Below are 14,644 nucleotides of genomic sequence, written 5' to 3'. Positions count from 1 at the left end.
CTGTGAGGTTTAGTGCCTTATAATGCTTGTCACCTTTCGGGGGTAAATTTTTGTCAGAAAAGGTGATCAAGTTGATAGGACTAGGGAGATCACTCCTAAGGAAGTTAGCCAACCCCTCATTAGTGGTGTCAAAGTTTATCCCTATCTTATCCAAGGCATTCATCACTGCCAGCCTATGTTCTCGAGATGTTGCTAGAAGTTTCCATACATTCATCTCAACCTTGGTCTTCTTGAACTGTTTGACAATATCATTGTCTTCTATGATAGATATGGGAACTTGCTGCGTAGTTTGCATAGGTTGTGTTCTCCCAGATCTTGTGAGGACGTCTATAGATGAATCCTCTTTCTCCCAAAAATCGCTTATTGGGTATAGGATTGTAGGGAATATTTCAAGCATTATCCCTAGCTTGAACACCATTGTTATCATACACTTAAGTACGGTGGCATCCAAAGAGAAAGAAGATAGAACAAAAGAGTCGCCAACAAGTTTTTAAGAACTTGTAAACCGTTCATGAGGTGAAGGTTACACCCCTTAACGATCCAGGAGATTGTCAACTCCAATAGGTCTGGAACCATGACTAGTCTTTCGGGGATGAAGGTAAAAATCCAACCTAAAAGAGATTGAACCTGCCCTAATAATAGGCCTCTACTTTATTCTGATCGTATTCATGTGCGCTTTTTGACTAACATGCAATCAATAGGTTTAACCCTAAGCCTTTTTTATCTATGTTGGTTGATTATTAATGCACAAATAAAACTATTATTGGCGATCACTTGAATTATAATCAAATTAACACTAAACAAGATTATTAATTATCTTATTAAGAGTGATTACAAGTACAAATTCCCTTTAAACAAGCATAAAAGGCGTGATCAAGCAATAACAATAAATACAGTCAAGCAACATAATAATAAAAAAAATAATCATCATAATAATTATAATCATGATAACAACCATAATTAAAATAATCATGTTAAAGCATAATAAAAGCAAGATCCTAGGCATAATACTAACAAGATTAATAACAAACCCTAGCATGTCACTAAATAATAAAAATCAAAGCTAGCCCTAACATGATACTAAAATGAATATTAGGAAAAAAGTAGGAAGCATCGCAGGAATCACAAATTGATTTAAGAAACTTATTCTTTACCCTAGACATTATACTAGGAAGCACTCTTTTAATCATACTTGATATTAGAAATTATAGTTATTACCCTAAACATGATACTAGGAAGATCAAAACGCCCTAGACATGATTTCTATATCATAATATCAATAAATCAATTAAAGCACTTACTTGGATGCCTTGTACCTCTTTCTAATAACAAAATACACACGTTAGTAACTTCAAGGAAAATAATAATCAAACAATTAAATTAAAGAATTGAAAGAGATATTTGGGACAAAACCCTCAGAAATTAAAACCTTTCACGTCTAGGGCTAAGGCAACTTCGAACTATTCTAGGTGTGTCTAGTGCTAATGTATGAGGAATTGTGTTTGTAAAAGGGTTGGTTTAGAAAAAGAGAGAGAATCAAGAAATTCTTGATGAGAGTTGATGAGAAGAATTGATGGAAATTGATGATTTTTTTATGATGGAAAACGGAGGTTTTAGGAGGCTATTTATAGAGAAAATCAGCCGGAAATGATAAAAAAGAAATCAAAGTTTGGAAAAAAATAAAACACGACCGCAGCGTCAAATACGCCCGTGGCGCCAAACGCTGGACTCTAGCGCCAGACGCTATGCGTGGTGCAGAATTAAACAACTGAGTACTCAACACATGAACTTTCTCAAGAGCTTCCAAATCTGCTCTAGTAATCTTCCCAACAGAAGGATGAATAAATGAGCGGGAGGTGAAACAAGTTCCTGAAGATTATCATCTTCCTAAAAAATTGCAGCAGTTCAAAAAAAAAACCATGAACATTCAATTGATTTAAAACATCATTCAAAGTAATCGATGAAGCTACAACAGATTGAGTAAGGTTATTTAGAAGTATGAGGTTGGATTGTTTCTTCTTTCGAGCCATGATATCAATTGAGCTGAAGAAAAAACCAGCAGAATCAGATCACAATGGATGGAGAGAGAAGAGAGAAAAGTCAATGCAAGTCTACGCCCCTTGAATAATTCGAATGTATTTATGATTGTGTTTGGTTTTCATTTGATTAAAAACGCATTGTTTGAATGTGATTGACTTTCATTTGATTCAATTAGCTTCGTTGATTGCATTTGACTTTCATTCGATTCAAAAAGCTTAGTTTGAATGTGTTTGACTCTCATTTGATTAAAACAGAGTTATTTGAATATGTTTGACTTTCATTTGATTCAAAAAGCTTTGTTTGAATGTGTTTGACTTTCATTTGATTCAAAAGATTTGTTAAAATGCGTTTGACTGTCATTCGATATAATTAGCTTCAATGAATGCATTTGACATTTATTCGATTCAAAAAGCTTTGTTTGAATGTGTTTGACTTTCATTTGGTTAAAAAAGCTTTGTTTGAATGTGTTTGACTTTCATATAATTTAAAAGGCTTTCTTTGCATATGTTTGACTTTCATTTTGATTAAATTAGCTTCATTTAATGAATTTGTCTTTCATTCAATTCAAAACGCTTTGTTTAAATGTATTGGATTTTAATTTGATAAAAAAATCTTTGTTTGAAAGTGTAAGACTTTCATTTAATTCAAAAACATTTGTTTGAATGTATTTGATTTTCACTTGATTCATAAAGCTTTGTATGAATGTGTTCGACTTTCATTTGATTAAAAAAGATTTCTTTGAATGTGTTCGACTTTCATTTGATACAATTAGCTTCGTTGAATATATTTGACTTTCATTCGATTCAAAAAGCTTTGTTTGAATGTGTTTAACTTCCATTTGATTCAAAAAGCTTTATTTGAATGTGTTTGACTTTTATTTGATTCAAAAAGCTTGGTTATAATGTGTCTGACCTTCATTTGATTCAAATAGATTTATTTGAATGTGTTTCACTTTCATTTGATTCAAAAAGCTTTGTATGAATGTGTTTGAATTTAATTTGATTAAATTAGCTTTTTTGTAATATGTTTGACTTTCCTTTGATTCTAAAAGATTTGTTCGAATGTGTTTGACTTCCATTTGATTCAATTAGCTTCATTTTATGCATTTAACTTTCATTCGATTCAAAAAGCTTTGTTTGAATATGTTTGAATTTCATTCGAATAAACTAGCTTCGTTAAATGCATTTGGCTTTCATTCACTTCAAAAATCTTTGTTTGAATGTGTTAGACTTCATTTGATTCTATTAGCTTTTGTTGAATGCATTTAACTTTAATTCGATTCAAAATGCTTTGTTTGAATGTGTTTGGCTTTCATTTGATTCAAAAAGCTTCGTTATAATGTGTTTAACTTTCATTTGATTCAAAATGCTTTATTTGAATGTGTTTAACTTTCATTTGATTCAAAATGCTTTGTTTGAATGTGTTTGACTTTCTTTTGATTCAATTAGCTTTATTTGAATGTGTTTGACTTTCCTTTGATTCTAAAATGTTTGTTTGAATGTGTTTGACTTTTATTCAATTCAAAAATCTTTGTTTGAACGTGTTTGACTTTCTTTTGAATTAAAAAGCTTTGTTTAAATATGTTTAAGTTTCATTTGATTCAAAAAGCTTTGTTTGAATGTGTTTTACTTTCATTTGATTTGATTAGCTTCGTTAAATGCATTTGACTTTCATTCAATTCAAATAGCTTTCTTTTAATGCGTTTGTCTTTCATTTGATTAAAAAAAGCTTTGTTTGAATGTGTTTGATTTTTTTTTTATTCAATTATCCTCGTTAAATGCATTTGACTTTTATTAGATTCTAAAAGCTTTGTATGAATGTGTTTGACTTCATTTGATTCTATTAGCTTTTGTTGAATGCATTTAACTTTAATTCAATTCAAAATGCTTTGTTTGAATGTGTTTGGCTTTCATTTGATTCAAAAAGCTTCGTTATAATGTGTTTGACTTTCATTTGATTCAAAATGCTTTGTTTGAATGTGTTTAACTTTCATTTGATTCAAAATGCTTTGTTTGAATGTGTTTGACTTTCATTTGATTCAATTAGCTTTATTTGAATGTGTTTCACTTTCCTTTGATTCAAAAATATTTGTTTGAATGTGTTTTACTTTTATTCAATTCAAAAATCTTTGTTTGAATGTGTTTGACTTTCTTTTGATTCAAAAAGCTTTGTTTGAATATGTTCAACTTTCATTTGATTCAAAAAGCTTTATTTGAATGTGTTTGACTTTCATTTGATTTAATTAGCTTCATTGAATGCATTTTACTTTCATTCAATTCAAATAGCTTTCTTTTAATGCATTTGTCTTTCATTTGATTAAAAAAAGCTTTGTTTGAATGTGTTTGATTTTTATTTGATTCAATTATCCTCGTTAAATGCATTTGACTTTTATTAGATTCTAAAAGCTTTGTATGAATGTGTTTGACGTTCATTTGATTCAAAAAGCTTTGTTTGAATGAGTTTGACTTTTATTTGATTCAATTTGCTTTTTTTGAATGTGTTTGACTTTCCTTTAATTCAAAAAGATTTGTTTGAATTTGTTTGACTTTTATTCAATTCAAAAATCTTTGTTTGAATGTGCTTGACTTTCATTTGATTCAAAAAGCTTTGTTTGAATGTGTTTAACTTTCATTTGATTCAAAAAACTTTGTTTGAATATGTTTGACTTTGATTTGATTCTATTAGGTTCGTTGAATGCATATGACTTTCATTCAATTCAAATTGCTTTCTTTTAATGTATTTGTCTTTCATTTTATTAAAAAAAGGTTTATTTTAATGAGTTTGACTTTCATTTTATTCAATTAGCCTCGTTAAATGCATTTGACTTTCATTAGATTCTAATAGCTCTGTTTGAATCTGTTTGACTTTCATCTGATTAAAAAAGCTTTGTTGGAATGTGTTTGACTTTAATATGATTCAATTAGCCTCGTTGAATGCATTTGACTTTTATTCGATTCAAAAAAATTTGTTTAAATTTGTTTGACTTTCATTTTATTCTTAAAGCTTTGTTTGAACGTTTTTCAATTTCATTTTATTCAATTAGCTTCGTAGAATACATTTTACTTTCATTCAATTCAATTTGACATTCATTTTATTCAATTAGCTTCTTAGAATGCATTTGACTTTCATTCGATTTAAAAAATTTGTTTGAATGTGTTTGACTTTCATTTGATTCATAAAGCTTTGTTTGAATGTGTTTGAATTTCATTTGATTCAAAAATCTTTGTTTGAATGTGTTTGACTTTCAATCGATTCAAAACGCTTGTCTGAATGGGTTTGACTTTTATTTGATTCAAAAAGCTTTGTTTGAATGTGTTTCACTTTCATTTAATTCAATTCACTCTGTTGAATGATTTGAATTTTATTCGATTAAAAAAATTTGGTTTAATGTGTTTGACTTTCATTTGATTCAAAAGGCTTTGTTTAAATTTGTTTGACTTTCATTTGATTCAAATAGGATCGTTTAATGCATTTGACTTTCATTCGATTCAAAAAGTATTGTTTGAATGTGTTTGACTTTCATTTGATTTAATAATTTGAATCTGTTTAACTTTGATTTGATTCATAAAGCTTTGTTTCAGTGTGTTTCACTTTCATTTGATTCAATTAGCTTCGTTGAATGCATTTAACTCTTATTCAATTTAAAAAAAACTTTGTCTGAATGTGCTTGAATTTCATTTGATTCGATTAGCTTCATTGAATGCCTTTAACATTCGTTCAATTTAAATAGCTTTTTTTTAATGTGTTTGACTTTCATTTGAATAAAAAAATTTTGTTTGAATTTGCTTGACTTTCATTTGATTCAAAAAGCTTTGTTTGAATGTGTTTGACTTACATTTGATTCAATTAGTTTCTTTGAATGCATTTGACTTTCATTCGATTAAAAAAGCGTTGTTTGAATGTGTTTTACTTTCATTTGATTAAAAAAGCTTTGTTTGAGTGTATTTAAATTTCATTTGATTCAATTAGCCCCATTGTATGCATATGACTTTCATTAGATGCAAAAAGCTCTGTTTGAATGTGTTTTACTTTTATTTGATTCAAAAAGCTTTGTTTAAACGTGTTTGACTTCAATTTGATTTAATTAGCTTTGATGAATGCGTTTGACTTTCATTCGATTTTAAAAGCTTTGTTTGAATGTATATGACTTTCATTTGGTTCAAAATGCTTTGTTTGATTGTGTTTGACTTTCATTTGATTAAAAAAGCTTTGTTTGAATGTGTTTGACTTTCATTTGATTCAATTAGCCTCGTTGAATGCATTTGACTTTCATTCGATTCAAAAATCTTTATTTGAATCTGTCTGACTTTCATTTGACTCAAAAGCCTTGTTTGAATGTGCTTGATTTTCGTTTGATTAGATTAGCTTCGTTGAATGCATTTATTTTTCATTCAATTTAAAAAGCTTTTTTTTTAATGCGTTTCACTTTCATTTGATTCCAAAAGTTTTGTTTGAATTTGTTTAATTTTCAGTTGATTTAAATAGCTTTCTTTGATAGTCTTTGTCTTTCATTTGATTAAAAAAGCATTGTTTGAATGTGTTTAACTATCATTTTGTTCAATTAGCTTCTTTATATGCATTTTACTTTCATTTGATTCAAAAAGTTTTGTTTGAATTTGTTTGACATTCATTTGAGTAAAAAAGCTTTTTTGAATGTGTTTGTCTTTCATTTGATTAAAAAAGCATTGTTTAAATGTGTTTAACTTTCATTTGATTCTTTTAGCTTCTTTGAATGCATTTGACTTTCATTCGATTAAAAAAGCTTTGTTTTAATGAGTTTGACTTTCCTTTAATTAAAAAATCTTTGTTTGAATGTTTTTAACTTTCATTTGATTCAAAAGCTTTATTTGAATGTTTTATACAATCAGTTGATTCAAAAAACTTTAATTGAATGTATTTGACTTTCATTTTATTCAATGAGCTTCGTTGACTGCATTTGACATTCATTGGACTCAAAAAAAAAAAAATTATTGTGTTTTGACTTTTATTTGATTAAAAAAGCTTTGTTTAAATGTGTTAGGCATTCATATGATTCAATTAGCCTCGTTAAATGCATTTGACTTTCATTAGATTCTAAAAGCTTTGTTTGAATGTGTTTGACTTTCAATTGATTCAAAAAGCTTTGTTTCAATGTGTTTGACTTTAATATGATTCAATGATTCAAAAAAATTTGTTTGAATGTGTTTAACTTTCATTTAATTCATAAATCTTTGTTTGAACGTTTTTTTACTTTCATTTGATTCATGTAGCTTCGTTTAATACATTTGACTTTCATTTGATTCAATTTAACTTTCATTTTATTCAATTATCTTTTTAAAATGCATTTGACTTCATTCAATTCAAAAAAATTTGTTTGAATTTGTTTGACTTTCATTTGATTCCTAAAGCTTTGTCTGAATGTGTTTGACTTTCATTTGATTCAAAAACCTTTATTTAAATGCGTTTGACTTTCATTCGAATCAAAAGGCTTTGTCTGAATGGGTTTGACATTTATTTTATTCAAAAAGCTTTGTTTGAATGTGTTTCACTTTCATTTAATTCAATTAACTATGTTGAATGAATTTGACTCTCATTTGATTCAATTAGGATCGTTTAATGCATTAGACTTTCATTCAATTCCAAAAACTTTGTTTGAATGTGTTTGACTTTCATTTTATTAGTAATTTGAATGTGTTTAACTTTCATTTGATTCAAAAAGCTTTGTTTGAATGTGTTAGACTTTTATTTGATTCAATTATCTTCGTTGAATGCATTTAACTCTTATTCATTTAAAAAAACTTTGTTTGAATGTGTTTGACTTTCATTTGATTCAAAAAGCCTTGTTTGAATGTGCTCGACTTTCATTTAATTCGATTAGCTTCGTTGAATGCCTTTAACTTTTATTCAATTTAAAAAATTTTGTTTGAATTTGTTTGACTTTCATTTTATTCACAAACCATTCTTTGCATGTGTTTGTGTTTCATTTGATTAAAAAAAACTTTGTTTGATTCAGTTTGAATTACATTTGATTCAATTAATTTCTTTGAATGTATTTGACTTTCATTCGATTCAAAAAACATTATTTAAATGTGTTTGACTTTGCTTTGATTAAAAAAGCTTTGTTTAAATTTTTTTTACTTTCACTTGATTCAAAAGCATTATTGGAATGTGTTTTACTTTCAGTTGATTCAAAAAGCTTTATTTGAATGTATTTGTCTTTCAAAAAAAATATAATTAATCATTTAATTATCCACAAACAAGAACAAATTAGAAAAGCAAAAGGAACAACATTTGAATTCAAAACAGGCTTAGAATTAGCATGACAAACGGGACTACATCGTGAATAAGTAAAGAAGACAAACGGGACTACATCGTTAAATCACAATTGCCTACAACAATAAATATACAAGACAAACGGGACTACATCGTGAATAAGGTGAATTTAAACATCATTGTGATACAAACACAATTGTCTCATACCCTAGAAGTACTCATAACCATCGTCTACAGACTAAAATACTGATTTTGCAAATTCCGGTAAACCGCCAAGAAATTCAATCCGATATGATCCGATTTAAAGTTTGGCTCCGATCCGAATTGATAATTCCATTTGGATTAGATTGGATTTTGGTTTTTATCTGAATAATGGATACCTCTACTTACAAATCAATACCTTTAGCTTGTCAATATATCATAGATGTACACTCTAATTTCTTTGAGGTCCTTTTGCAATTTTGTGGGTCTATGTCAGTGGGAGAGTGGAAGAGCTCTTCCGTTTACCTTACTGGAGTAAGTTAGACATCCCACACATAAAAAACAAAATTAGAATAAAGCAGTCTTCTTTGTTACCAAAATTAAGACTATGTTTTAATAGTCTTTTCGAAGCATAGCTTATTTTCCCTCCTTTATGCTGTCCTTTTTGCAGGGAAGCATGAGGATTTTATTATTGTTTAGTAACAAATACTGACATTACAAATCATTAGTACTCACCCTTTATATAACCCCATCTTCAACCCCAATTACAGAACCCATCTTCAACCCCAAGCACTCAACCATCATGCCCAGAGCTGCGATAACTCCTGAGGGTAGTCGGGCACTTCTTTTCTTCGACCCCCCTCGTAGCTTAGCCCCGGAATTGGACCTCGATTCAAAGCTGTTCTTATGCCCGGACGCTAATGACAACCCCTCATATATCTCCAAACGAACTATTGCAAACTTCATACTCAATCCCACTAATGTGACACTTGAGTTCTCGACCTTGAAAATGCGGTCAAAGGATCTCACTGATGAGCTCCGACCGGCTCACATACCACATATGGATGATTGTTATCCATTGCCTAAAACCGCAAAATTTATCCTTGAATTCTATCTCAGGAATTATTTCACCGTTCCTTACTTCTTGTAGCATTTAATTGATCCAGAGCCCGTTATTGATCTAACTTCTCCTACATTTCAACTTGACTTCGACATTTTGTTCTTGTGCATGGACAGCTTCTCAGACTCCATTCAAGTGGTCAATGTTCCGCGCTATCCAAGTGTAGTAATCTTAACTGTTTTAAAAGCGCCACAGTCTGAGAAGCGTGCACCCCACCATTTAGCGCCACAGTCTACGAAGTGTGCACCCTACCATTATGTTGCATTGGATCCGGTATCTTGCCCTCCATGGGTTCCCAATGTCAACAATGTGCCATTAAACACTCTCATTCTCACCTGGAATGTTCGGGGTATCACTAGGCAGTCCTTCCTTCGTAATTTCTCAATAATTTATGAAGCTATGCAGCCATCCGTGATTATATTACTTGAGACAAGGCATTTCTTAGAAAATGTCACTGAGATGATACATCGGCTTCCACGCCACTTTAGTTTCATCACTACCCCTGCTCGTGCATTTTTCGGCGGTGTCGCAGTCTTGTGGAAACCAGATGATATCAAAATCAACCAGCACCCTACCTTTACCAGGCCTGACGTAATCAACGTGGTGCTTCAGGTAAACTTCAAAGTCCAATTACCATAGTTTTTACTACTATTTACCTTTATTTACCTTTTGTTATTAAACACGTTTATATTAAGATAAATCATAGTCCATCTTGTACATTTATTCAGTTTTTTTTTTCCTAACCATCACAGGGCACACAGCCTTCGTTGAAGAAACCCAATCTCGGAATTACTAAACCTTCATTCAAATGTTGTGGGAAAAGGTGCAATTGACTTGTTCAAGCCAAGGATTTAAACTTAACCTATGTAATTCGGCAGTGAAATCAATTGGTTTTACTTTTGTTATAGTGCCTTTAATGTAATGGTGGTAATGATTGAACTTCAAACCCTAAAAGCTAGGAGAATTATTCTGTCTGATTTTCATTTAATGAAGGAATGTTGTACTAGAAGTAATTAATGTAATATATTTGTTAGAGTTGTACCCCTGATCCTTTGTTATTTTTAGAAGTTATGAATTATTGCAACATACTATGTCCAATAATTAATGCAAAGGAGTCCTTTTCTTAAATTAATGAAATTTTGTATTTGATGTATTAATTAAACTTTGATTTATCTGTAAAACTTATTTTTAAAAAATAATTATACATTATTTCAAATAACTTAAAAGGTGGTTTAGTTAAAAAAAAATAATAAATGGTGTAAATTATCACTGATTTAACGTGAACGAAGTATATACATTATAACGTGAACGAAGTATCGATCACTAAATGGTGTTTATGATTTAGATTTTATCTTTCTTATATCACTATTCGGTTACTAATCTAAAAAAACATAGGGTTTAAACTATAAGTCACCAAATTTAAAAGGGCAAAACGTAGTAATGAGATAATTATTAAATATAATTAGGGCCTCATAACACATTCATACATAAACATTAACAGATCAAGTTTAAACAACACAAACTCAACAAGTTTAGCCACAAACCACAGCTAGACAATTCCATGACACACAAACTCCAAGTCTGTAACAACACACATTATCAGCGTTTGCACTTGATACTAGTTCTCCTCACCATCACCATCACCAGAAACCTGTGTTGGACATTAAAATTAAAGGATTAGTAATTTAATTAAATAACATAATAACAATATTTTTTTGATCTATAGTGAGGGAGTTCAACCTCAACTGGGGTAATTGTGCCCATGACACGCTCATCATTCGACTCATCTGCAGCTATGAGGATGACTGAGTCTACCCTACGAGTGTCAAAGAAAACCACGGTCCCTCCAAGCACACCTCCACCCGCATCGAACCTCCAAGTCATAGTTTTTCCTAGTTTTGCAAGAATCCTTTCACAATTGGTGGATGTTGCCCCCACCTCTATCACTATCATCAGAATTGGGTTATGGGTTGCATAGAACGGGTGATCCTACGGCCATTCCATAGAACAACAGAAGATCCAATTTCCACTCTTTTCTTGTTAGCTTCTACCAACGGGTGAAGTCTGATAGTTTGGTAACGGCTTGTGAGATCTTCTTCGATGAACTGGCCCCTCACAACCGAGTAATTGATCTCCGTGATAGGAGACCTCACCTAAATGTAGTGCAGATTATAAGCTACTCAAACCAACTTATTTTATTGGATCAAAATTTATAATCAATTGTACTTTGGGGGATGATTGACTACACAATTAACTTTATATACTTTTGATACACTTAACTTTAAAAATTAACTTAATATACTGCACTTAAAAAATTAAGTGAATGATAAAAATTAAAAGCATGATTACGAAAAAATTAAGTGAATGATAACAATTACCTTAACTTAATTTGAACAAAAACATAAATTATCAGGATGAACTTAAATTGAACAACAACATGATTACGTAAACAAGTTAATGAAAATGCTTAATTACCATGAGTAAAATTAAACCATCATCTATATTAGCAAATTACATACCAAATTTAAATTACCATTCACTGGTAAACCATATCTATTCAAAAATCGTTCATGGGATTCTAATACACTAATCTACTTTAATTTCAACCATTATATGGCACATAAATTACCCAAAATTAAATTAACTTAAATCAAATAGCAGGCAATTAAATTAAATCAAATAGCAGGCAATTAAATTAACATAAATTATCTAAAATTAAATTATTATTTTGCTACTAATTAAAAGGGTACCTGCAGGAAAATAACATCATCGGTGTAGCTCCCAAAATCCGTGGTGAAGCCAGCCAATCCAAGGGAGTAAACAGGGCCACTCGTGGGTATAATTGGCTTCGGATCTATCTTGTCTACCAAAAATTTTGGAATTACTTTTGTAGTACCCTCGTACTCCACAACATCATCCTTTTCCAGCTCACGTATAGCAGCTTGCACCTCCGGCTTACCAACAACATCAGCAATGTTGGGTAAGTGCGCCGGAAAAATCTCACCAGCCTCATTGACCATAATCAATTTGTCCATACGGTGTTGCTCTTCTTTAGGGTTGGCAACAATTTTCCTCATAATATCATACTCCACATCATGCAAGGTCAAGTTTCCATTTTCACTATGGAAATAGACAAAATCATTGAAGTTCATTTCTTGTTCTGTGTTCGTGTTGTACTTGAAACAGTGTTTGCCGTTATTATTGGCCGTAGCCGGGAAGAACCCAGGAGGGTAAGGCACTTCTTGGTTGGGTTCCATGGTGGGAAATGAAAATATTACTTGGGGAAGAGAGGAGGAAAGTATTGGGGTGTGTTTCTTTTCTGTCTGATAACTTTAACTTCTGATAATGAAGTAGCTAACTCTATTTTTTTTTTTTTTTTTTTTTTTTTTTTTGAAAAGCAACTGTAGTTAACTTAAGTCCACTCATAGTACACCCTAGCTTAGGTAAGGTAAGTTAACTCGAGGTTTGGTAAGGTAAGTTAACTAAACTGGCACGTGTATAGTTGAGAGTTTTAGTTAAAATACAACTGCTACGGTTATGGTTTGACAGATATTTGGTTCTTGTTTCCCATGAAGTTTGCCATTGTATAGTCATTGTCAAAAATATTTGCATTTGAGGAAGTGATCCAGTATAAAGTCAATTGAAATGATTCTTGGTTGTAGGGCCAAAAATAAACTTTTGTATACACCCGGTTTACAATAATATTAGTGTGCATCAAGCAGTATAAGGGTAACTTTTAGCTAATTTTAGGGTAACTTTTTGCCTTTTTTAGGTAACTTTAAACATAATACACTTTTTTATATAAATACACAACAAGAAAAGTTTTATAAATGTAATTTAATTACATTCAATCACTAATATTTGATTTTTAGTCATTCAATCACTAATAAAGCGTAGATAGTTTTTATTTATATTGGGTTACTTTTATGCCTATTAGGGTAACTTTTATTCATTTCAGGTGTAACTTTTGGTCACTTTAGGCTATCTTTATAGAATAAAATATTATAGAATAAAATATACTATTTGACTAAAAATATACTATATTACCTAGTTGTGACTTTGCTATTTGAGTAAAACTTGAATTTGGAATCTTGTTCATTATTGTCAGAAAACAAAAAAGGCAAAAGCAGCTAAAAAGGTTAGAGAAAAGATATAGATTGGAGGTTTTAAATAGTGAGTGGAGAGTGGAGAGTTGCTTAAATTGTATGATGTTATGAATAATAATAAAAATAATAATAATGACATAATATTATTATTATTATTATTATTATTATTATTATTATTATTAATAATAATAATAATAATAATAATAATAATAATAATAATAATAATAATAATAATAATAATAATAATAATAATAATAATAATGTTGCTTAGTGTATGATGTTATGAATAATAATAATATAAAGTGATGGTTTTACATTTTTGAAGTAACAATAATATTATTAATAAAAATACTTATAATAATAAACATACTACTACTACTACTACTAATAGAGGAAGCCCCAATTAATATTTTTCAAAAGTTATGAATCTCAAAGATTAACTTGTATACACCCCTAATAATAATAATAATAATAATAATAATAATAATAATGACAACATGTTTGACTCTTATAAAAATGTATTAAATTGAGCCAAAAATATTATCAATGTCAGTTCATTCCATTTAAACTCTTCTATACATAACTTTTGAAAAATATTAATTTCCTTTTTGAAAATGATTACTCCATTTAACCAAATTTTGTTATACTGCTTCAAACGCACATATTACATATAAAATTAAATCAAATCAAACATCAATGGTACTAAAAACACACATCATATATTACACATAGTGGCAATAATTGCCTTAATTAGTACAACATACATGTCATCCAGCCACATTAAACCAAGTGAAGTGGCTCATAAAACAAAGGTCTTAGACACAAATACATAAGTCTTAATTTACTTAATACATACCATCCTTAGAGTCTCATAACATTCATAAGCAGACATTAAAAGCAAACATACACCAAATCCTAAAAGCAAACATACACCAAATCCTAATACACATCTTTGGTTGCAACCTCTCACGGCCTCCATCAACATGCACCATGCGCACCTCGACCACCATCACCATGAGCATCCTACGGATTGGATGGAGCCGCATTGGATGGACCCGCTTCACCTGGCCTGGTCGGTTGTTCATATTTTCAATCATTGAAAACAAGTAATAATTAACATAATATTAACAAATACGTAGGATGA

This window comes from Chenopodium album, chromosome 1 (genome assembly GCF_948465745.1).
Source record: "Chenopodium album chromosome 1, dcCheAlbu1.1, whole genome shotgun sequence".
NCBI classification, from domain to species: Eukaryota; Viridiplantae; Streptophyta; class Magnoliopsida; order Caryophyllales; family Amaranthaceae; genus Chenopodium; species Chenopodium album.
This window is presented reverse-complemented; position numbering follows the sequence as displayed.